This window comes from Mustela erminea, chromosome 11, assembly GCF_009829155.1.
Source record: "Mustela erminea isolate mMusErm1 chromosome 11, mMusErm1.Pri, whole genome shotgun sequence".
NCBI lineage: Eukaryota > Metazoa > Chordata > Mammalia > Carnivora > Mustelidae > Mustela > Mustela erminea.
The window spans coordinates 40,120,904-40,145,631 of record NC_045624.1 but is presented as its reverse complement, the minus strand read 5'-3'; the positions used below and the strand labels follow the sequence as shown (position 1 = coordinate 40,145,631).

At 40.2% G+C, this 24,728-nt stretch overlaps 1 long non-coding RNA gene across 1 annotated transcript in view; it reads right to left on the bottom strand.

The window, feature by feature from the left end:
* Positions 1–17,826: 17,826 nt before the first annotated feature.
* Positions 17,827–24,728, bottom strand: part of LOC116569062 — a 161,512-nt gene continuing 154,610 nt past the window's right edge. Inside the window, exons 7-8 of the long non-coding RNA XR_004276839.1 lie at positions 20,150–20,844; positions 17,827–19,189 (exon numbers count right to left, since the gene is read on the bottom strand). This is a non-coding gene — a long non-coding RNA (uncharacterized LOC116569062). The remainder of the gene's footprint in view (positions 19,190–20,149; positions 20,845–24,728) is intronic.

The following is a 24,728-nucleotide window of genomic DNA, read 5'->3' as shown; positions in this document are numbered from 1 at the left end:
TCAGGACCAGAGCCGAGGGCAGACACTTAACTGACTGAGCCACCCAGGCATCCCAGAGATACAGTTTCTTGGGGGAAAAAAAAATCCGATAGGAACTCTCGTTAATTGATGCATTCAGTATGTTTTAGTTCATGCTCGTAAGCTTTGTACGACCAGACAAATATAGTGTTCTATCTACAATCTACCAGATTGCTTTCACCATGAAATAAGCCTTCTTTATTGCTGATGCTTTAGTGCATCTCTTTTAGGCATAAGAAGAGAGATAAATTATTATATTTATTTTGTAAAGATTTTACTTTACTTATTTGACAGAGAGAGAGAGAGACAGCGAGAGAGGGAACACAAACAGGGGGAGTGAGAGCGGAAGAAGCAGGCCTCTCACTGAACAGGGAGCCCGGTGCAGGGCTTGATCCTACGACCCTGGGATCATGACCTGAGCTGAAGGCAGACGCTTAATGACTGAGCCACCCAGGCACCCCATGAGTTATTTTTTAAGAAAGCCAACGATTCTCAAAATAAATAAATAAATAAATAAAAATAATAATAAAATAAAGAAAGCCAACGATTCTCAGATAAATCTGGTTTTCAAGTGTTTTGTCAATTAACAAAATAGCTGATAATCACCTGCAGGGACACCAGCACTTCTGATAAATGTAGCAAGTTAATAGATTTACTTGTCTTCAGGGAAGGGGCTTTACTTTGATAAGGTTTTGTCTTTGCTAAATATATCATGAGTGGAGTTCCTACCTTTATCAAGCTCTAAAGGCAATGCTTAGACCATCCTTTAGAATGTATCACGACGGCCACTGTCAGCTTTCAGTAAAGACAATGGAGGAGCAGCAATGATTTATGGCAAGTGCCACACTGCTCTGTAGGCACTTGTGGATTATCTCCAATCCAGACTCTCTTGCTGTCAATTGGCTGGCATTAGGGATTGTCCGTTATGACTGCAGAACCATATCTTAAGTCACACGCAACACTACTATATGAATAAAAGCTAATGTAAAGGCAAGAACCAATGGAGGAAAAGCCCAAATTAAGTATACTAAAAAGACCCTACATTTTTGTTAACTTGCAATAAGACTGAGACCTTCTCACGCAGCATCGGTCAACTTCTCACTGAGAAGTGAGGATGTGGGTTTGGAAATCATCTCACTCGGTCATAACCAACGCCCAAGAGTGAGAACAGATAGATTATCAGAAGGAAAATGGGAAGAAGTGTGGTTACAGCTGTAGGAAGGGAAAGACGCTGAGGAGACTTTAACGTCCTACAAAAACTAATCAATCACGCGCAAAATAATGGGTCTACTGTGATTGCTCTGTGAGCTTGCTCTTGCACTTACATCATCCCTCAATCCACGAGACCCTTAGACCAAGAAAGGAAGGTGAAGGAGAGGGGAAAGCAAATCCTTCAGGTGATCCCAGTCAGGAGAAAATGCAGTGACTCTGCAATTGAGTTCAAAAGCCAAGAGGCAGCAGACATCCCCTATTCAGCCACATAGACAGTCCTTTCATGGCGATTTGCAAAGGTGGGTTTTTGTACTAGGTCCAATTGTCTTGATAAATAGCGCAGCTGATAAAGACCTCCTGGCAAGGAACTTGCCGTAATTGAATAGATCTCTAGGCTGGCTGCCATCCGGGAATATCGTCCCAGACACCCGCTTGGCAGGGCCCCTGGGCTGCTCGCGCTGGTCAGGAGTACCTCCCCGGTCTCAGAGCTAGAGGCTGCATTCTCACTTTAAAGGAGTCTCATTTCCCCCATTTTACAAGAACAATGGTTTTCAGCCTTCAGTGTGCCTGGGAATCCACGGAGCTTGGCTCACTTCAATTCTCCCGTGCACAGAATAGACTGTGATTTAATGTGGATTTTCATGTCTGCCTCAACAGAATGGATTTCCTGCATGAATCACCTTTATTGTGGCTTTATCCTGGGCCACTTAGCCAAGTTATAAATGATCTTTAGAGGCATAAGATAAATCTTCTGCCCCTTTGATTCACCAATTCTGTGAACCAAAAAAGTGTAGGCTTATTTAGCAATCTATTTCCAGGGACGCCAGCAGGGCTTTTGGTAGGTTGACGGCAGAAGACGAATGGGCAGTTTCGGGGCAGTCTATGAAATGGCTCGTGCGAGAGTTCCTTGTATTCTCTGCCCCATCATTTGTCTTCCCAAATCCTGTTAGCAGATCTTCTTTCCACCTCACATTCATGCTGTGTGCAGGGCTCTATCTTTTCAAAGTTGCAACCTTGTTCCAGATACCATCTTGAACAGGTGCCTCTGAATACAGACTGGGGTGAACCTCCTTTTTTGGCAGCTGTTTCTGAGTAGGATGGGCCAAAGTGAGTTCCAGGAACTTCCAGGATCAGCCTCATTAACTAGGTAAAGCTACCAGGGTTCTTTCCCCACCTCCTCTCTTTCTACACAAACAAAACAAAAAGCAGGGACCAGCCTTTCAGGCAGGGGCCTTCAGAACAAATCTTTACTTTGTTTCTTTTACCCTCCACCAGTCTTTCAAATCAATATCTTATTTGGGGAACTGTTCCTAGTTGCTCAAGGCAGCTTATGAAGAATAGATTTCCTGGGTGACCATGTGAACAGTCCTCCGGATGACAGGACTCCCTGTTAAGTTCTTGGAGCTGTGCTCAGGACCAGCCTTGCTCACCTGCAAAGATTCCTCTGCTTTTCTCTCTCCTGCACGTTCCCTTCCAGAACCCAGCATTCCTGTGATCTGTCCTAGTCAGGATCTGGCACTGATATGTAGTAAAAATCCAGAGGCTGCAGCCAGGCGAGAGAGCATAGCTAAGTCCTCCCAGCTCACTGAAGACCTGGGTCTGGGACTCATCCTGTCACCTGGTGAGTTTTGTTTTTGCAGGGGAATTAGTGCCACGAGAGGCAGTTGAGAGTCTTCCTCCATAGGCTGACTTTCATTTCTAAAGAGCCTTTTCAGAAAACAGCCCAGGGGCGCCTGCATGGCTCAGTTGGTTAAGCAGCTGCCTTCGGCTCAAGCCATGGTTCCAGGGTCCTGGGATTGAGCCCCACATCGGGCTTCCTGCTCAGCGGAGAGCCTACTTCTCTCTCTCCCTCTGCCTGCTACTCTGCTTACTTGTGCTCTCTATCTCTCTGTCAAATAAATAAATAAAATCTTTAAAAAAAAAAAAAAAAAGAAAATAGCCCAGCCCTCTGCTAGATACCAGGAGAAGGGCATGTGGCTGAGCCTCTGGTGCAGGCTTATGGATCTGCTCGGCTGGTCCTTCTATGATAACACATTGTGCCCATTTCACACATCAGTGCTTCTTCAAATTGATGACCAAGACCCCAGGAGGAACCTTAATTGGATGCTAGTTACAAGCTGCAAAACCCAGAAGTTCATTTCCCTAGAAGGATGGAGATTTGGCAATATTTAAAACTTTTTTATTTTGAAAGTATAGACACATGAGGGGCTGCAAAAATAATACAGAGAAGTCCCAAGTTCCCACTACTCAGTTTTTGCCAATGATACCATCTTACATAATAGAGCACATTAACACAATCGGGAAATTGGCAGTTATTTTCATGGTCAGAGAGAATAAGCATCAAAAAGCCTCAACTGAAAAAAAAAAAAAAAGCCTCAACTGTACGCTTAGTATTTAGAGTTTGGGTCCAAATTTACTTATTTACTTAAAGAATGACTATAAATTGGTCACACAGTGACACTGCAGGTGTCCCCAGAAAGAAGGATCCTATGAAAAGTCATTCCAGGCTATTTTGACCTCTATTCCCACACAGAAAAGATTCTGTGCAAAAGGTAGTGCATTAGAAAGAGGGGCTTTTGGGGCGCCTGGGTGGCTCAGTGGGTTAAGCCTCTGTCTTCGGCTCAGGTCATGATCTCAGGGTCCTGGGATCGAGCCCCGCATTGGGCTCTCTGCTCGGCAGGGAGCCTGCTTCTCCCTCTCTCTCTCTGCCTGCCTCTCTGCCTTCTTGTGATCTCTCTCTGTCAAATAAATAAATGAAATCTTAAAAAAAAAAAAAAAAGAGGGGCTTTCAAAAATAAGGGACCTTCAAACAACCTTAGTTACCTTTGAAAATCAATGTCTTGGCTAATTGGGTCACTTCTGGCATCTTTTTATGGAATCCAATTCCTCAGATATCTTGACCACTATGTTGGCTGAATGAAGCTTAGGAAGAATGGAAAAGCCAGCCTTTTTAATACTCATGTATTAGATAGGATGGGTTGGCAAAATGTGGTTGACATTTATTTATTACATACGAGATAGGAGCTCAGCTCCTGAACTCAGGTCAGGTTTACGTCCCAGCCTTATCCTTTATCAGAAGGTTGACTTTGAACAAGTCACTTGACTGTTATAAGCCTCAGTTTTCTTAAGCATAAAATGAGGATGACGTAGTACCGGAGAAATCCATGTTAGTTGATTGGAAACTCTCAGGCACATAGTAGGTGATCAATAAATTTCAGCTGTTGTTCTGAATAATCATTTCTGATTAGGGGATTCTGGGAAATAATTTTTATTGCATTCGGTTTCTTTAAAGCTGGTCCAGATAATTTGTGAAATATCTTCTAGTCTTATGGTGTGAAAAGGAACTGGAGGAGATTTACTGCTCCTTATATTTGGAAAACCATTTGAATTTCCAGTGCAGTTATTATTTTCAAGTAGTAACTGCTCAATATCCCATCAGGCATTATAAATCATGGTGTAACTTCCAGATTATTAACTGTTGTTGATAAAGTACATGCATAATAAAACAGTCTAAAATTGGATCAAAACACAGTCATCAGATTTTCAAGTCTTATCTTAATATAACCTACGTCCGTGTAACCGGCTTAAAGTTAACGCACCTAGATCCATGGTTATGTGGACATTAATTTCTTCAAAAATGTAACAGATATCATGGATGTACTTGTAACAATTTGTCAAACATTAAAGAACATTAATTGTTTTTGAAAATTTTTATTTGTTGTGAAAAGTAGATCTGTTACCATGGTTGCCTATGTCTTCTTTATCATTAGAGGTTTTCTTTTCCTGGCAGTTAAAGTGGTTGAGGAACCAGTAGCAAATCTACCCTTTCTACATCAGTGCTACTTTAGTTGATATAGTTAATTAATAAATCATTGAAAATTGCATGTAAATAATTTTAGGCTTCAGATTTTATACTGCATATGTTTATGCTTCTTTTTAAACAGAATATTAGACTCCCATTTATGTTGGCATAAATTAGTAGAATGAAAGAAATGTTGAAGTTCTTAGGGAAGAACTATGCGCGAATAGTGTTGGAAAATGAAAGGGATCTTAATTGTGTCATTATGAGGTTTTGTTGCCAGATAATGTGATCCTCTGTAAACAAACACTGCTCCATAGTGATTTAGCCCAAAAGGCAGCTATCTGTAATTGGAAATGTGTCCTTTTAGGGTTTATGTTCAAAAATCGGCACGTCATGAGTAACTTCTGTCTTTTGGCTCCTTATACTGAGAGCCAGCTCAGGTGAATTACAGTACCAAAAAGGGGAACTTGGGTCAGTGACACCAAAGCAGAATGTCCAACCAAGACCAAAGCCCAATCTTCTATATTGAATCATTACCACTAGCAATGTGTATCTACGCCTTCTTGGTTCTTCTCTTCTGGGGAGAGGGAGCAGACAAAGTTGTTGCCTCCAAATTTCTGTGACTTGTGTTTTCATAGTACCAGAGATATTAGAAAATACTAGTTTCCCCTTGAATTCTAACAGTGCATTCTTAGACAAATAGAAGAAACCTGTGGCTACCAGCAAGACTTTCCAGGTTAACAGACTGGTTGGTCCACACAGGAAAAGGATAGCACTTTCAAAGAAAATTTAAGTTAATATCTGATATCTGGATATGGAAGTACTATGTGAGCATAAAATTAATGACGGAAGGATCACAACAAGAAATGATATATATGAATCCTTAAAAACAAAGGACTTCACAGACATGTACCCCTGAGGCTAATAATATATTATATGTTAATTAAAAAAAATAATGATTTAGAGGGGCTTCTCCACTAAAAAAAAAAGAACTTTCACAAGTTCAAATATCATAAATACAATTATACACCAAACAAGAGCAATATTTAGTCACCAACAGGCATAGAAAATCAGAATATTTTTAATATTTAGCAAGTTTATATTTAAAGAAGGGAGGAGAGTCACTAAGTAGCAAATGATAGAAAGAGACAATTCACACTGGAAGAAATATAACTAGCTAGTAACTATAATAAGAAAACATATAAAGTTGCTAATATTAAAATAATGAAACTTGGAAACAACAACAGGATACTGTCTTTTCTGTCATGAAATTAGCAAAGAATTAAAATCCTGGATATACAACATTACCTTTCAATGTTGGTAAAGATTCCTTCTATATAGTGAAGGCCAGGGCTCTAGAACTGAATCATCAGAATTCCAAATCTAGTTGTATGACATTGGAAAAGTTATGTAACGTCTTTGTACCTCAGTCTCTCATCTGTAAACGGGTATAAAATAATATCTACTTCATATTGCTATGGTTACAGTTAAATGAGATAACAGACATAAAGCATTTAGCACAGTGTCTGGCACACAAGGCAAAGAAACAAAAAAGAGGTAGTTCCTATGAGTTACTCTTACAGTCCAATTCACTGCTGGTAGAAGTTTAATCCACAAATTATAATAAAACCAGAAAGCAATATGAGCAATATGGCAATATTTGACCAAAAGCCTTGAAAATAGGTCTATTTTTAGGAAACTGTTCCAAGAAAGTAATGTGTTGTGCACAAACATTATGTGCATGTGATATACACAAACACTATCTGTCGATGGTCATAAAGATAAAATATTCCAAATGATCTAAATGTTCAGCAATAGAGAAATGAATCTAACTTGATTACACGGCATCTCTCTATGGTAGAACACACCATGACAACATGACTATTAAAATTATACTTTTTAAAGAGGTTTTAATGACTGGCATATGCTTATGAAAGAACATGAAAGAAGCAGAAATGAAATTATACCTATATCACCTCAATTATGTGAACACAGATATAAATTAAAGACATAACTACAGAAAAATATGAAGGAAACAACAACTATGTTAGTGGCTGTTGTTCCTGGGTAGTGAGACTACGGGTATTTACAAAAATATACTTTTCTGTGTTTACTTTTTCTACAATTCAGATAAAACATGAATTTTGAAAAGAAGATTTGAAATGGCATAGTGGGACATGTCATTTGCTCCTCATAAAATCTAAATGTTTTCAAAGCTCTATGAGGAGAAACAAGAGGAAATAAATCTGCTAGAGACAAAAACATAAACACATTAATGTTTTGATCAGATTTATCCTCGTTTGGGCTAAACTTAATCTCCACCCACAGGCAGTTTCTTTCTGTAACTACCATCCATCAGTCGATCAACAATGTTGTGGGCCTACTGTATGCCAGGCCCTGGGCCACTCAGGGAAAACAGTGTTGAGCAAAGCAGAAACTGTCTGTACCTTCACTGAGCTCACCTGTCAGGGGAGCATTTAGCAATTCCAGATCAAAGTCTCAACAAAAATCTCAGGCCCTCATGTATTTAGAGATTTGTAAATTTGCTGGAGTTATTCTTCAATTAAAAAAAAAAATAAAGTGTGGGGTGCCTGGGTGGCTCAGTGGGTTTAGGTCTCTGCCTTCGGCTCAGGTCAGGATGGCTCAGGTCATGATCCCAGGGTCCTGGGATCGAGCCCCGGAGTCGGGCTCTCTGCTCAGCAGGGAGCCTGCTTTCTCCTCTCTCTCTGCCTGCCTCTCTACCTACTTGTGATCTCTGCCTCTCAAATAAATAAATAAAATCTTTTTTAAAAAAAGTAAAAAAATAAAGTGTTATTTTTTAATGTCCATTATAAGGAATGTTTATTAAAACCCAAAAGAAAAAGCGGGATGTCCCAAGTGTCTGAGATGCTGGCCTGGGAGAAGAGGCTGCAGGAAGAGTTAGCTGGTCTTAGGGAGGGAACTGCTGTTTGAGGACACAGTGTTGCCAGCTGTGCTCCAGGTCACAGAGAATGCCATTGTTTATTCTTGGAAACTGTTGCTTTTGTTCCCCAACTCCCCCACCCTGCCCCAGAGAGAGCGGACAAACAGTCACAGTCCTGGCTTGCTGTTCCTTTGTAAAGCACCCTTATTCCTTCGCCTGTTAGCATTTCTACCATTTAGTGACCTTGATAAAGATAATTAAGCAAGCAATGAAAATGACTCAAAAGAAAGCAGATTCATATGAAATGGTTTCCCAATGTGGAAGAATGAGCTCCTTTTTCTGCCCTGCATTAAATAGACATTCACAAATCTGCATTTATATTTGTGAATATGCACATACACATATATATGCACATAGACTTAGGCGGATTAGAAATGAAAACTCTGAAGTACATTTGTGTTAAGAAAGAAAATACAATATGCTATCAGTACACGAAAAATAAAACAAGAAGATTTATATAACTTGAGGGGGGCACAAAGCTTTTCTATAAATGTTATGATTACAACCACAAGTAAAAATAGACTAGAAAGACTTGTTTGAAATAATAGTTTGACTACCCACGATTCAACCACCTGCAGCTTCACCTTTTGGAACAACAATCAAGAACGAGAAAATAACTTAATACCCAGAGAAGAGGGGTGCCTGGGTGGCTCAGTGGGTTAAAGCCTCTGCTTTCGCCTCAGGTCATGATCCCAGGGTCCTGGGATTGAGCCCCGCATCAGGTTCTCTGCTCAGCAGGAAGCCTGCTCCCCCCGCCCCTTCTATGCCGGCCTCTTTGTCTACTTGTGAGCTCTGTCAAATAAATAAATAAAATCTTTAAAAAAAAAAAAAAAAACCCAGAGCAGACCCTGCTAAGTATCTGCTGCTTTACCATCACAGCCTCCCCTCGCCCCACCAGGCCCCTACTCTTCCTCACTCCATACACATTTTTAACAAACTAAATAAACTAAATGTGGCTCTCAGCCCTCCAAGACCTCTGCACATGAGACCTCTGCAGAGGAATCCTCCTGGGGGGCCGGGGTGGTGGCATAGTTGGTTAAGTGTCCAACTCCTGATTTCCGTCCAGATCATGATCTCAGGGTCATGAGACTGAGCCCCGCACTGGGCTCTGCATTCAGCACAGAGTGCTCGAGACTCTCTCTCTCTCTCCCTCAGCCCCTCTCTCCCTCCCTCATTTAAATAAATAAACAAATAAATAGAGTCCTTCCTACTGCTTGTGTATTGATGGCAACACAAAATAACAACTGAAAGTAAGGGGTGGGGGGGAAATAAGAAAACCACAAAATATCGGTGCAGAAATTCGAGAAACAAAGTTGCCTGGTTTCATGTACTGTGGGGGAACAGTCATCAGTGAAGAAACAGCTACTTACAAACACTGTGTGGAACACATTTACACACAGATTGTGCTAAGTGATTTTTTTTTTCTCATTTGTTTAAGTAAACTCCATGCCCAACATGGGGCTCAAACTCCAGATCCCAAGATGAAGAGTTGCCTGCTCTACCAACAGAACCAGATGAACACCCCAGGGTTTGTGCTAAGTCTTAAAGAAATGGTTAAACTTTATTTGGTGTACTCAGTTGAAGTTAAAATGACAGGAAATTCTTCTTAGTCTATTGTCTATTTATGAGTACCTTTTTAAAAATTTTACTTATTTATTTGAGAGAGAGAGCAGAAGCAGGGGGAGCAACAGAGGGATAAGCAGGCTTCCTGCTGAGCAGGGAGCTGGAAGGGGGGCTCGATCCCAGGATCCTGAGACCATGACCTGAGGTGAAGGCAGAGGCTTAACGAACTGAGCCACCCAGGCACCCCCATTTACAAATATCTTAAAACAAGTGAGTTTGAAGGAGTAAGATTTTGACTCTATGAAAAAAAAGAATCTCATTTAAAAAAAAATGAAACTCAGAAAATTCACTTCAGAAGGTTCTGGCGAGCACACACACACACACACACACACACACACACACCCCCATATGTACATACTCCTAGACAATAATTAGCTGCACTTCAGGAAAATCCTTTCCTTTGTGACTAAAACTAGAGGAAAAAAAACTGCTTTGGTTTAAGAAAAAAGGTTTTTGAAAATATCCACAGGGAACAAGCAATAAATTTCTTTAAACTCCAGATATCAATGTAATTACTTCAAAAGGCAGATCAATGTGGTTCGACTTTTGAATATCTAATGTAGCTACCACACATTCCTCCCAGAAGACATTCATTTTCATTGCATTCCATAAAATACATTCTCTCCATTCTACAAAGCTCAAACTGCTTTCCAAATATTCTATTACACACAGGGTTGAATCTGTCACTCTGATTTTTTTTTTCTTTCAGGGATGGTAACCTAGCAAAAATTCACCTGGAGATTTTATAGTGAAATCTATAACCCCTGATCTTCAAGATACAGCTACAGGAAGCTGGGGGATAAAAAAAGTTTCCAAACATCAAAAACTTGTCAACTGGGGTTTCTTACTACTAGACAGATTTGGAACAACCTAAAACCAGTTCTCAGAGTTTTGTATAAAAATCGACTCCAGGGTATGTTAGGAAAACAGACTCGGGCCCCCACTTCATCCTCACCATTCTGGTGCAGTAATTCTGAAGTATGGCAGTGTGGGCTAGGAATGTGCATTTTAACTGCCACCCCAGGTGTTGGGTGACTTACTCTTTGAGAAGTCCTGTCATCCCCAGAGCTATTTGAACAGGTTTTCCCATTCGTCACTATTTCTTAGTCTGGTTTTTTTTTTTTTTTTCATTAAATGCACTGGAATTCTAATATAAGATACCTGTTTCCAAATTTAAAATTGTCCCCTCCTTTAGTTTTGACCTTGCAAAATCAAATGTATTCATCCATTTGATAGCTTTTTTGGGGTCTTGACTGCACCACCTAGTGTGAAGAGAGGTAATTGCAGGTTCTTTTAAAAACTGATTTGAATGCTTTTATGATTCTAGATAGAGATTCAGCAATCACTTTTCCATCTAACAAGTCAGTGAGATATGGACTCCCTATAATTTCTCTAAGACATCATTAAATCTTAAGCATTTAGCAACTATATATGATATCAAATATTTAAAATTATTTATTGTCGCTGGAACAAATATTTTGTTCACAGTTGAAATTTCTTAAATATTTAACTAGCATCTCATTATTTTGTATATGATACAGGTATATTTTATGGTACATTGGGCACCTTTGTATAGTGTGTACTTTCAACACATGTACAGTTTTTTGTATAATGTAGTTATGCTTATTTAGAATTTAGGCCAGAATTCAGAGTGTTAACCTTCTGAATTATTACCAAAGTTGATGTTTGAATCTTTGCATTTGAGATAAGATATTGGTCAAAAAAATTATTTGCTTTGCACTTGGTCAGCATTATAATTGCCAGCTCTCATGTTGTTCCTTCTCCTTAGTGACAATTTGTTGAGTAACATGGCACATTTCGGTTTTGAAAACAGGCTGCCTTTATAAGGGACATAGGAAAATGACTGCTTTAAAAAGCTTACTTGACAAATGACACCAGGAAGAAAACTTAGTTTTGTGCTGAATATGAAGCCACAAACATAAATGGATAGTATAGCATTTCCTGTGCTAAGATTTCATGAATAAAATAGGAGAAGCTAAGTTCTGTCCTTGTTTCACACAAAATTTCAAATTAGGAGTACATTTTGGAACATACTCTCCCAAACTATCCCTTAATTTTAAAAAATACCCTAATTGGGAAAATATGATACTATAAACAAATATATAGCATACACATGATATTAGAAGTAAATATGATATTTAAAAAAAATAAGAACCCCCCCTTTCTTCCCTCCTAGTTGTAAGGTATAATTATCTCTCAAGTTTTCTCAATTAACTGCTGCCCAGAGCCTGACTCTTGTCACAGACTGATGGTTTTTAAAACAGTTGGAAATCCATTTACACGTGCCCCCAAAGGGGAGAGCATTATTCACTGAATTAAAAGGACTGCCTGTGAAAGCAGAGTGGAATACTTCTAAGTGAAAAGGGTGAGGTTAGCAGTCACCCAGTGGAATATACTTGGAATGTGTCTGGTGCTCCTGGCTGCGCTATAGTAAGAGTATAGCCCACTCCAACAAAATTTGTCTCTCTGTGCCATGATATCTGGGTCTGTCCTGACTGCCGCCTTAGTAAAAGGACAGGTTGGAATAAGTTATTCAGCATTTTTCAAAATGGGTGTCCACAGAGCTGTACTTACCCCGAAGGTCTATAAGTGTACTTGACAAAACGGCATCTCAGTCAAATAACTCTTAGAATCATCATATTTAACAACGTCAGCATTAGTGTAGTATCCTACGTTAGTGCAGGATATTTCAGGATATTTAAATTCATTGATCCCTTTTTCACTGAGTAGCTCCTGCAACAAGTGTTTCTAGGAACTTACTTTAGGAAATGTTGGCTTCATAGGTTACTTTAACTCAGAAGTACTTTACACATCTACACATGTATGTTGTGCATGCATATATTAAACACAAGTTTGGAAAAACTGGGCCGTTGTTCTTTGTGCTCTGTAATTTACTACATAGTTACTGTTAATGTGGGAACAGTGTTTTAAAAACATATTTTAAACTAGCCACTATAAAACAGAAATCATCATTTTGTGGTGAAATCTCGGGTTGAGAATTGCTCTGCAGACTATGGGCTCTGTCCTCAAGACCTCAGATGGGCAAGAGCAGAAGCAGACATGGAAGAGAGAGTTTCAGTATAATGCAGAGAAGATGTGCTTGAGCTGCTGCTATAGAATGCTCTGGGAGACCATGGGAATGGAAACTGTTCATTTGTTGGAATATTTCGTTTGATGGACAATAGGTTTTGGAGGAGACAATGCTTGAGCAGAATATTGAAGCATAAATAGGGATAAATAATTCAAAGAATTGGAAGGATGTAGGGCATGGGACAAAGGACAGCTCCAGGCATAGAAGAGCCTGTCCTATAACAGGTAGGAGGTTGTTTTATTAGGAAGGCAAATGGGAAGATGAACCTGCAGGTGGGGAGGGACCAGGTCATGGAAGGAGCTTGGACACCGTGGTTCTCAAACATCTCGGCACATCAGAACCAACCAGAAATGGTCACCCAGTAGGGCCAGTTTAGATGTATTTCTGTATTTCTGATAAGCTCGTCAGATGACTTAATGTGGCCAGTCAGCATGAAGGTCTTTGGGACCCATGGCTATAGGATCATTGAAGGGTGTGTATGTGTGTGTGTGTGTGTGTGTGTGTGTGTGTGTGTGTGTGTGTTTACCTTTTTTTTTTTCCATTTTTTAAATTAAATTTTTAAATTTTGTATAAACATATAATGTATTTTTATCCCCAGGGGTTCAGGTCTGTGAATTGCCAGGATTACACACTTCACAGCACTCACCATAGCACAAACCCTCCCCAATGTCCATAACCCCACCACCTTCTCCCTCGTTGAAGCGTTTTAACTGAGTGACTGAGTAGGTCACAGTGCACCTTAAACAGAAAACCTCTTTAGTTAAAAAATATGCGGACTAGTACATGCTCATTACAGAAAGAAAATACACAAACAAAATAAAAGATGATGTGATCCTACCATTTATCCTTCAAATCTACTTTTTTTTTAAAGATTTTATTTATTTATTTGACAGAGACAGAAATCACAAGTAGGCAGAGAGGCAGGCAGAGAAAGGGGTGGGGGGAAGCAGGCTCCCTGCTGAGCAGAGAGCCTGACGCTGGGCTCGATCCCAGGATCCTGAGATCATGACCTGAGCTGAAGGCAGAGGCTTAATCCCCTGAGCCACCCAGGCACTCCCTCAAATCTGCTTCTGACAGGAAGTCAGAAGTAGTTGTAACAAACAAGAAGTACTTGTTTGATGCAAACAATTATGTATGTAGTCTTACACACACACAAATGGGATCAGGTCAAAATAATAATAGGTAACAACATGTGCCTATAGCACTGTTCTAATTATATGACATATATAAATTCCCTAAATCTTCCCAACTCAAGGGAATAGGGATTATTATTACGTCAACTGACAGATGAGGAAATGGGGCCATAGAGAGGTATGTTTCCCAAAGTGACAAAACTAGCAAGTGGTGGATCCAGGATTCAAACTCCAATAGTCTGGCTCCATTATTCACTGCTTTCATATTATGATGCAATTGATTTCTTCACTTAAAAAGACTTTGGAACTTCAAAAAGTTAAACATAGAATATCATATGACCTAACGATCCCCCTTCTGTATATATCCCCAAAGTACTGAAGACATGGACTCCAACAAACACATGTACATACATGTTCATAGCAGTTCTAGTCACAAGAGCCAAAAGGTGGAAATGATCCAAATGCCCATCAGAGGATAAATGAATAAACAAAATATGGTTTGTTCATATGGTAGAATATACTTCAGTCATACAAAGGAATAAAGTATTGAATGAACCTCGAAAAAGATGGTATTAAATGAAGATGCCAGACACAAGAGGCCACATATTGACTCCACTTATGCGAAATCTCCAGAATAAGCAGATAGGGACAGAAGGCAGATTAGTGACTGCTAGGCCCTGGAAGAAAAGGGAGTGAGGGATTACTGCTTAAAGGGTACGAGTTTTCCCTTGGGGCCGACGAGAATGTTTTGGACCCCGATAGTGGGGATGATGGCACACCAGAGTGAATGTGCTTAATGTCACTGAATTGTGCCCTTCAGAAACTGTTAAAGCAATGAATTTTATGTTACGTGTGTTTTACCATTATTACCATTTTAAAGTGTGGAATTCAGTGACATTCAGTACATTCACACTGTTGTGTAATCAAGACCTGGAACACAGTAGGTGCGTAATCAGTATATATTTTCTACGGTTTTGTGATTTTTAAAAGAAGTACATGCTCATTAAAAAGATTCAAGTAATACAGGAAAAAAGTAGTTATAATAGCAATGTAAGGACAACAGCTAACACATTCACTGTCTACTGGGTTGCAGACACTGAAGTGAGAATATCAGGACATTTTATAATTATAAATTATAAATATAAAATATAAATGATAAATTACTGATTTCTTTGTGTGTTCAAGATACTTCCTTTCTCTTACCTGCATTATTATTTCATAAGCTACCTGCACCCATTTGTACTTATTCATCCCAGAATCATGGCTTGGTGGTTGTTAACTCAGTGGACGTGGATGCCCATGGCCCTGTTCTGCCTCTCTGTAGTTCTTCACCATGTCTGATGTATTTTTAAGGCAGACTTCTTGGGTTTTAGTGAGCTTTCATTTAGCATACCTCTACAGGCTTGAGATGCCCTGATACTCTGAGAAAATGAAGAAAGTTAAAAAAACCTACAGTTCCTAGCGTGTCCTATTACCAATGCGGGGCCTCTGTCCTTGTTTCTCCAGTGCACAGTAAGTGGAAAGGCCCAGAATGCAACACACTCGAGTCGTTCTGGGGGGCGCAGTTTCTGTCTGTGGAGAAAGGAAAGGTGCTCTGGGGAATGGCTGACTGGTCTTTTCTGGTGGTCTTACAAATGTCTACCCAAGCATTAGAACACTGACTGCATGGCAGAGTCTGAATCAGGAGGATGAATTTGGGAAAGGATGAGGGATATCTGCCCATATTTCAGAATAAAAGCCTCCACTTTTTTCAGAGGTAAGGCATCACCTAGTCACTTGCCTTTGTCTATGGTTTGACTTTGGAGTTAGAGAAATTTTTCCCATATTCTGGCAATAGCCTTTAAAAAAAAAAAAAACTGTATTGTGACTGTCATTAAAAGAAAAAAAAAACCCTTTGTATGTATTTTTGTGGAAAATAGGAGAGGCTGTGTCAGGCTGCTAGCCAGATATGAGTTTTAACCAATTCTTTTGAAAATTTGTAATGAATAATGAAATCTTGGAGAAATGAGCACAGCTATTTATTTGATAATTTCCACATGAAAAGCTTAATTTTAGAAGCATATTATAAAAGAATCATGGTACACAGCATACTTTATTCCAAAGTTTATATTCATATGGACCTTGTTAGGACAATTCTGAAGTTGATGTTCATAGTTACACTGTTGGATGGTTCAACTGTTTCCTCCAGGTAAAGCTGTAAGGTTTGGGGGAAATTCTTTATAATGATAGTAGGGGAGGGTGCTGTATCAGGAAATATTCCTTAAATTAGTAGATAAGTTCCGTGTCTAACTGATGATTGCCCAAGCGAAAATGAACCACAGTCAGCTAGTTTCTATTCATAAATACGTCAGAGACTCCGGCAGATTAAGAGGATGGCATTTCTGATTTGAGCTATGAAAATAACAAGGCCAAAGTACCCAGCGCAATGTTCTCTAATAGCAGTCTCATTTTGCAAGGTCATGGTGCTCAAGGTCATTCTTAAGTAGCTACAGTTTTATTTCAGTAAGGTCTCCAGCCCTTACTTAACTCCAGTTTTAAAAAACCACATTTGTCTTTAAAACGCCAGCACTGACGTAAGCTAGAGCCACAGAATGCCCAAGGGTGAATGCCAGCTTGCCAGTCCCTGAAGGTGAAGACATACATGTACTTTAAGTTTCAGGTTTAAATCACCGCCTCTCTTCTTTTTTTCATTAAATGAATAAAGTGTCACCTTATTTATAAGATCATATGTATTAAAGTATTATAATCTAATACAAATGATTCTTTATTAATGTAATGACCTTTCAAACTACACAGATCTTATCAAGTTCTTTTTAAGAAATCTGCAAATGAGACTTATTATTATCCTTACTTTTCAGGTGAGGAAACTGAGGGCCAGCATGTTCTAGTCCACTGGATCATGGAACATGGGAGGTGAACCCTGTTCTATGATATGACCAGAGGTCATTGGGCTACTACTCTGGGGTTTTTCTACCATTACAATGGTCTCCGAATATAGACTATGCTTTTTTCTCCCGTATTGGAAAGGTTCCTTTGTTACAGATCACACAGTAAAAGCCTAGAAAATATTATTTATTTTAAAACTTAATAAAATCTGCCTAACAATATTAAGCAAGTTTATTTAATATATAGGGGGAAAAGTGCTTTGATGCCAACGTGCAGGCTCACTTACGTTCCCCAGAATTAATATAAAGATTATTTTAAAGCAAAGACATTTGAAAATTAATAGATGCAGCAAAAAGCCTTCCTTTGCAGAAATTTCTGGGAGTAGGGCTGCCAAGAATCCCCTCTCCAGGAGATTTTTATGGCCGTGAAGAAAAAAAGCTAAGACCAGTCTGACTTGCATAAACATTATCATAAACTTTTCTTATTTTTCTCCTAGAAATCCATTTGTTCCTCCCATAGAAGCCTTTTTTTTTCCTTCTTCTTTCTCATATTAAGTTAGGCATAGAGAAACTTCCATCTTTGCTGTTCAGAAAGCCACTTCTTTTGTGTATTCCCATATACACATAAATAAGTTTTGGTTGTTCCTTTGTTGAACAACCAGGAAGGTTGTTCCTTCCTGGATATAAATATAAACCTGTAAGTTTATATTTAATTTGCAGGCCTTCAAGACTAAACCTAAGAGGGTAGAATAAAAAAATTCCCTTTCCTACACCATTATCCCAACTCAGACATTTCTAATTTTTCATTGTAATAAAAAGCATGTAATATAAATTAGATTATCTTCTTACATATTTGAATCCAGTATCTCTCTCTTTTCTTTTTTTAAAGATTTTATTATTTATTTGACAGAGAGAGAGAGACAGAGAGGGAACACAAGCAGTGGGAGCGGGAGAGGGAGAAGCAGGCTTCTTGCCGAGCAGGGAGCCTGATGCGGGGCTCAAACCCAGGACTCTGGGATCATGACCTGAGCTGAAGGCAGATACTTAATGACTGATCCACCCAGGCGCCCTGAATCCAGTCTCTTTTACTGACCTATTTTGTAGTAATTGTAATAAATCTAAACTTTTAAAATAGATAATCATTCCATTAGATAAAATTTATTGAGTACTATCCGGTATCAGTAAGTGGGATAAGTTATTTCATTCTAGACCAGTGAATTTTCTCACATCTTTAAGGTAGATTTCAGTATTTTGTAGGTTGCAAATGAAAAGTTTGAAAATCAGAATGATTAATCAGCTTGGCAAACTTAACACAACTAATTAGCAAAGTGAGGACGGGAGCCTTGCTTTTCTTTCAAATTATCAGTTTAATGACAATACATGATTTAGTCAAGGGGTCCTTCTATAGTAATCTAACAACATTTGTTGGACCATTATGTCACTTCCAGACTTCAATAAATAACAGAATTAGGAAGTGTTTTGAATGTTGTTTTTTCCACTATTTGGGTTACTTCTTTAGGATAGATTTTCAGAATGTAGTTCTTAAACACTAGGGATAATTTTGTGGTTCCTGTTACATATCATCAAATTGCTTTGCAACGCATTTTTTTTTCCCAATTCGTATAGTAGCCACTGTTGAATCTAAGTTATCCTTTGTTTTTGTCCTACTTTTCTCTGGAAGCCTTTTTTGAGCGGTATAGCTATAAAACAAATGATAAGTATCCATGGAGGGGTTTTAAAAAACACTTTACAGATGGCTTCCCAAATGGCAGGGGACGAGTGACATATGGGATACACTGTTGACCCTCAAGAAGGTAATCATGAAAAAAAAAAAAAAAGAAGGTAATCATGAATCAGTGGTATATTTAAAAACAGAGAGGATGCCCAAATGCATATGATAAGATAGTGCAATTCTCCCATTTCATCCCTCTCTTGTTGGATTCATGTTTAGGCTTTACAAAAGGGCAAAAATCTAAAAATGATTCTGTTAAGGAATCAGAAAGTAAAGCTTCTGAATCAAGGTTCGCAGAGATACAATGATTCAGCTGGAAGAAATCCCGCAGTCTTCAGGTGGCATGAGAAAGACCAGCTCCTCCAGGTGTGGGATACAGGAAAAAGGGCACAAGTTTTGAATAAGAGCAACCTGGGTTTGAGACTCCGCTCTTTTACCTACTTGTTGTGTGACTGTGGGCAAATACTGATCTCCTTGGGTCTCAGTTTCCTCATCTGTAACATGGGGATAATATCCTTTTCAAAGAGTTGCTGGAAGGACTGAATGAGAAAATGCAGTAATATAATCCACACAAGGAAGAAACTCACCAAATGCAGTGTGGCGACTTCTCGGCCCCAGGGAGGGAGGGAGGAAAATGGGAGTCAGGAGAGCCAAGGGAGCATCCATTTCAACCAGAATATTTTGCATCTTTTGTACAACGGCACAAAGATCTAAAGCAAGAAGAAGAAAAATATTGACATTTGTTAATCTGGAGACAGTGCTTGTTAAATGATTTTCTGTATTATTCTGTTTTTCTCTTTAAGAGTTTAATTAAACTCTTCTAGTGCCTGGCTTACAGGGAACACTCATTATGGATTCAGATGCTTTCTCATATCCCTTGTCAGAAGCTGGCATCCCTACTCGGGGACACAAGGAAACAACTTCTGGCTTGTAAACCTGAGCCAGAGTGGAAATGTGCCTCTGGGGAACTGCGCACCCACCTTTTATAATGAACTTCAGCACATCAAATTCACCCTCCACTGTGCAGACTAGATAAATACCAGTGCCCCCGGTACTGCCTTCTTTAGTTTTCTGACGCAGTGCAGAGACACGGTGTTTTGTGTGATCTATAGTCTACAGCTGGCTTCCATTTTCCATATGGGATTTTCTATCAAGGAAAGCTGTTTACATTTTAATTTACTGTAGCCTGCAACTTCTGCCAATGTATGTGTCACCATGATTTCCACATCGGAGCCCTCCCTTCCCCGCAACGATGTTTATTTAGTCTATATCGCTTGTTTAGCGTGTCCTCATGGAAATTCTGGATTTAGGGTTATGAAAATAACTCTTACAGAGCTCATGAATGTGGTGTGGGCTCCTCTGGAAACCTGGCCTTCCTGAAGCTTATAATAAACCAGCTGATCATCACAGACAGCAGAGTGAGCTTAGAGATGACCTCAAGCTATCTTTATGTTGCAACAAATATTCACATAACCCACAACACATGGTTCATCAACTCAGAGAGTTTTCAGCCTCCTAAACAATACTGGGCTCCTGAGTCATTTTGTTGTTCTTTTTTCATCTCCCAGCTTCCTAGCTTTGTTCCCTCCCTTTCTTCCCTCACCTTGATTCTGAGAAAGGAAAAAGGAGTGTTCTGGAAATAGAAATTAAATTAATTAAGCCCAACCTACTGTGCATTGTGATAGACTCCTCTGTTATTTCTAGTCCATGGAAAAAGACTCATTGTTCACCCATGCTGGGCTCATTGAGAACAGTATTCTTCCATCGCCCGAGAAAGAGAAAAATAGTTCCTTCCCTTTTTCCCTTCCCCTTCCTTCTTTCCTTCCTTCCTTCCTTCCTTCCTTCCTTCCTTCCTTCCTTCCTTCCTTTTTTGGGCAGAATTGGTACAGGGAACAGGTGAGTGGGTAGTCAGCTCACTCAGGGGTATGCACAGAGAAATTTCAGAATGTTTTAGATGTTACAAAATTGCAAGTTAACAGCTGACAGAGGTAGTTACAGAAATTAGACAGTCTTTCAAATCATTTACCAGAGTGCTTACAATTTCCATTTCAAGGCAGGTGAAATAATAATGGGTATTTCGAACTTGAATCCTAGTCGGTGCTTGCAAGAGAAAGACTCTGCATCCACATTCTTTGAAGAAATGGAAGAGCCAAGACTGCCTGGGCAGATCCTGCTGCCCCCACTGTTTTAACATGATGCCTGGCAGCAGCCAAGGGACAAGGCGACGACAGCTGATGCTCCTTGCCATTAAACAAAACCTTTCTTCGTGAATCCATATGTCATCCATGCTGTTCGCAGACTGTTTGAAACCAGAAGTCCGAAAGCAATCTGCAGCCTTAAATGTGACAGTGAAGGGTCTGGCTTCCTTTAAGAGAGAAGAGAAAACCCTTGTCATGAAAACGCTGCTCTCTTGCTTGAAAATGATTCCCTTGGCGTTCTCAAATAATAAAGCGGCAACAGGCTTTTAAGCCAAAAAGCAAACTCCTCCAAGTAATTATAGTACATAAAGGGTAACTGGAAAATATACTGTGGGAAATCAAGAGAAGGAAAGGTATTTTCCTTTTTGATATTTGCCAGTGGAGTACTTTTATGATATTTGGTTATGGCAACGTAGCTCAGCTGGGTGGAAGGAAAACACCTAAAAACCCAAAGCCTATCAGTTTTACAGTGGTGTTTCAATAGGGTTTCTGCTGAGATTTAATGCAGTCCTAAGTGCCCTTTCGTGGGAACATCAATACAAGTATTCATAGAGTACTTTGCCAAAATTATGTGGTAAAAGATATACAAGCAAAATACAATAAAAAAAGACTAGTCAAGTTGAAACCCTGTTACCACTAGAAAACCCAGTACAGAGCAAGTATTTTCATGTGATAATTTAAATGATGTGAAAATTTAACCAAGATATGCAGTGGGAGAGTTGTTTATCCTCTGTCCTCTAATGTGACCATCTTAGGAAGACATTCACTTTTAAAGATGGCCTTTAATTAATAGAGCAAAATAGAGAAGATGCAAGAACCATCATAAAACCGAAATTCAGTGGGAAATGCCACCTTGACTCTCTTCTGCTCTCTGCTGGTTATTGCATATAGCCGCCTTGTCTGGGGGACGGAGAGGGGGTGGCAGGTGCGGGTTTCAACCTGTCAATTCCTCCTAGAGAAGGGGGGTCTGGATGTGACAAATATTTGCATTATGATGAGTCTTATAGGTAATTATCATGGATAGAGTTAGGTATTTATTTCTTTTCTTTTAGAAGTTATAAAATGATGATAAAACATACATCACATAAAATTGACCCTTTTAACCTTATTAAAGTGTACAGTTCGGTGGCATTAAGTACATTCATATTGCTTTGCAACCACCACCCATCATCAGAACATTTTTCACCTTGCAAAACTGAAATCCTATACCCATTAAACACAAACTGCCCCATTCCCCCTTTCCCTAGCCCCTGGCAACCGCCCCTTTACTTTCTGTCTCTATGAATTTGATTATTCTAATACCTTGTATAGTATTCGTCCTTTAGTGATCCGGTATTTATTTTTAAAGCTCGTAATGAAATAGGAAAAGCACATCTAGGTAGTAATGAGGAGAGAGGAAACTGAAAGAATGTATCATAGTATTTGGCAAGCATATGAAGGAGGCAGGGAGTTAACATCAACAAAGTGGCGAGTGGATGAGAGAGCAGTGTGGCAAAGCCTGGCAAGCGGCTCCTTGCTGTTCCCACCAGCTCAGAAGCAGCCCCCCCTCCATAAGTAAATTGCACAAGGAACACAGCTGCTATGAAGCAGAGTTTGGTTTGAGTCTAGGTTTTTCTGACTCTAAAGTTTCACTGCACTGATATTTTTATTTTATTAGCCAATTTCCTCCAGTGCAGTTACTCATTTTTTACAACATCAAGCAATTCCCCAGGGCTAAAGAACATGTCCCTTTCTTACTGTTTTCTCACACATATGTTGGTCACCTACCTATTAACTTTAATATGTTTGACTTCTGAGACCTTGAACCCAAAGTATCCTCTGTTATCTCACCCTTGGCCTGAAACACTGTAACTTAAGAGTGGCTATTTACCTAGAGCCAGGACCCTTTGAGTTCCCAGGGTCTTGACAGTCTTGGCTTTACCTTGGTTCCGTAGGTTTCTTTTAAGGGGCCTGATGGGAGGCGAAGATCATCAAAGGTCATTTCCACACTAGCAGTGAGGAGGGAGGAGGAGATTCTAAACTGCATATTTATAGAATCAGCAAAAGGATTAATTGGGACAAATGATACTGTTTTTCTGGTGGTTCTTTAACAAGCACAGGTATAGGCAACCACCAAGCAACCAAAAGAAAACTGAATTTTGGTGTGCTTCCCAGGGTGAACACCCAGTCGCTAGCATGTCGCAGCGGTGGGCATGGCTCGCGGAGTCTGCTGCTGCCTCCCACTCAGCTCTCAGGCTCTCGACATTGGGCTCCTGGCATCTAGAGTCTGTGTGCTGGGTCCTGTCCTTGCAAGGGCTTCAAGTCTCACTGAAAGTCGGGGTCTTTATTACCTGCTGCATTTCTAATGCTCTAGATGTTGGTGCTCTCGTTTACTTGACAAGTCTGTGCCTTTGCTGGAGAAGCAATGTTCTCATCTTGTAAATATAACTGTTTAAAAGCAACAAGCAGATAGACTTTCCTTCTCATTGCTGGTGCTGGTAGTGTCGGTGGTGGGGTGGGGGTGTATTTTTCTGGTTCTGCTGGACTGAGTAAGATACTGCCCAGTGCTCCTCCCTGTATGGGCACAAGTAAGGGCCCAGGAAGCTACAGCCATGGTTGGCACTCAGCCCTGGAGCACCCTGGGGAACTCCCATGCAGCAAAAGGGAGCGAGGGCAACATTTATCTCTATCTTCTCTTAAAAAATGTCATCACAGAAGCTGCTGACATTGGCTAGGCGTCATACCTGCTGATCCAGCTTATGTCCTAGGCATTCACTGGTGTGCTCCTGACACTCCCATTCCCCATGAGTCAAGAACCCATCCAGCACCCTCAGCTTTGTCCCCAGAAGGTGAGTTTTCATCACAGTTTAGAAAAATAAAGAGAAACTGGAATGTCTTCATTTTTTTCAGATCATCCTTAAGCTGACTCTCAGGCAAGAATTTAGGTGCAGGGGGATTCCTGGGTGGTGATCCCAGGAAGTGGAAGCAGAGAGTGCAGTGAGACAGAGAAGCCAACAAAGGGGACACAGATGAGAAGGGGGGCTCAGGACACAAGGGGAACTCAGTCCTTTTAGGGACTCTCCTAGTAACTGTGGAGCATGGCTCAGGACACAAGCATGGCCAGGCTGGGCACTTACCCAGGTTCTCCCCAGGGTTCTACTCTCTCACACCCTGATCGTGTGCAACCTGTATTGTTGAGAAGTCCCCAGGCACACTTTTTGGAAGAAAGGAATGAAAGTGAAGAAAGCTCAAGGCCACAAAGCCCATGTCTTTGACCATAAATCTGAGCCAGAGTTCAGGAGCTGGGAGCTTACTCTTACTTAGGATAAGAAAATGACCAAAGCCTTACTCCCATCCTGATTTCAAAATATGACACACTCACTCCCTTAGGACCTTCACATTATTTGGTCCCAGAGTTTGGTTTGACAGTAATCTGGGTTCTCGTAATCCTTTGACTGTGGTGGTAGTAGTGGCAATGGAAATAAAAATTCACAAGGGGTGCCTGGGTGGGTCAGCCAGTCAAGCGTCTGACCCCTGGTTTTGGCTCAGGTCATGATCTCAGGTTTGTGAGATTGAGCCCCATGTTGGGCTCCACACACAGCAGGAGTCTGCTTGGAGTTTCTCTCTCTCCCTCTCTCTCTCTACCCCTCCTCCCCTCCCTCTCTCTAATAAATACATCTTTTTTATTTTTTATTTTTTATTTTTTTTTTTTAAAGATTTTATTTATTTATCAGAGAGAGAGAGGGGGAGAGAGCGAGCATAGGCAGACAGAATGGCAGGCAGAGGCAGAGGCAGAAGCAGGCTCCCCGCTGAGCAAGGAGCCCGATGTGGGACTCGATCCCAGGACGCTGGGATCATGACCTGAGCCGAAGGCAGCTGCTTAACCAACTGAGCCACCCAGGCGTCCCAAATACATCTTTTTTAAAAAAGTCACAAAAGTCATGGCAACACCTGCTGAAGCCAGGCTCCCCCAAAACATAACAAGCTGCCTAATTTTGAGGTGGCTTCCAATAAATATATTTTCTGGTGGCCACAGAGGGAGGCACAGGTATGAAGATCTAGAGTAAACAAG